Genomic DNA, 955 nt, shown 5'->3' with positions numbered 1-955 from the left:
TCATGGGGCCGGACACTCAGGGTCAGTGAAAAATCCAATATATATCTGGTGATATCTCGGGTGCTATTACAGATAGCGCAATAAATCAAAGTGCATTGTCTGTAGGAGACCCTGGCGCATGAATCTGTGCAGCGGGAACGACCTCGGACCACCAGGGGCCGAGACAACAACCGTCTCATGGGGCCGGACACTCAGGGTCAGGGAAAAATCCAATATATTTCTGGTGATATCTCGGGTTATATTACAGATAGAACAATAAATCAAAGTGCATTGTCTGTAGGAGGCCCTGGCGCATGAATCTGTGCAGCGGGAACGACCTCGGACCACCAGGGGCCGAGAAAACCACCGTCTCATGGGGCCGGACACTCAGGGTCAGGGAAAAATCCAATATATATCTGGTGATATCTCGGGTGCTATTACAGATAGCCCAAGAAATCAAAGTGCATTGTCTGTATTAGGCCCCGGCGCATGAATCTGTGCAGCGGGAACGACCTCGGACCACCAGGGGCCGAGAAAACCACCGTCTCATGGGGCCGGACACTCAGGGTCAGGGAAGAATCCAATATATATCTGGTGATATCTCGGGTGCTATTACAGGTAGCGCAATAAATCACAGTGCATTGTCTGTAGGAGGCTCAGGCGAATGAATCTGTGCAGCGGGAACGACCTCGGACCACCAGGGGCCGAGAAAACCACAGTCTCATGGGGCCGGACACTCAGGGTCAGGGGAAAATCCAATATATATCTGGTGATATCTCGGGTGCTATTACAGATAGCGCAATAAACCAACGTGCATTGTCTGTAGGAGGCTCTTGCGAATGAATCTGTACCGCAGGAACGACCTCGGACCACCAGTGGCCGAGAAAATTACAGATATTCGGAATCCGTCACCCAAGGTCATGTAAAAATCCAGCAAATATCTGGTGATATCTCGGGTGCTATTAGAGATAGCGCA

Source organism: Nomia melanderi, unplaced genomic scaffold (genome assembly GCF_051020985.1).
Source record: "Nomia melanderi isolate GNS246 unplaced genomic scaffold, iyNomMela1 scaffold0014, whole genome shotgun sequence".
Lineage (NCBI taxonomy): Eukaryota > Metazoa > Arthropoda > Insecta > Hymenoptera > Halictidae > Nomia > Nomia melanderi.
Note: the sequence above shows the minus strand (reverse complement) of the source record.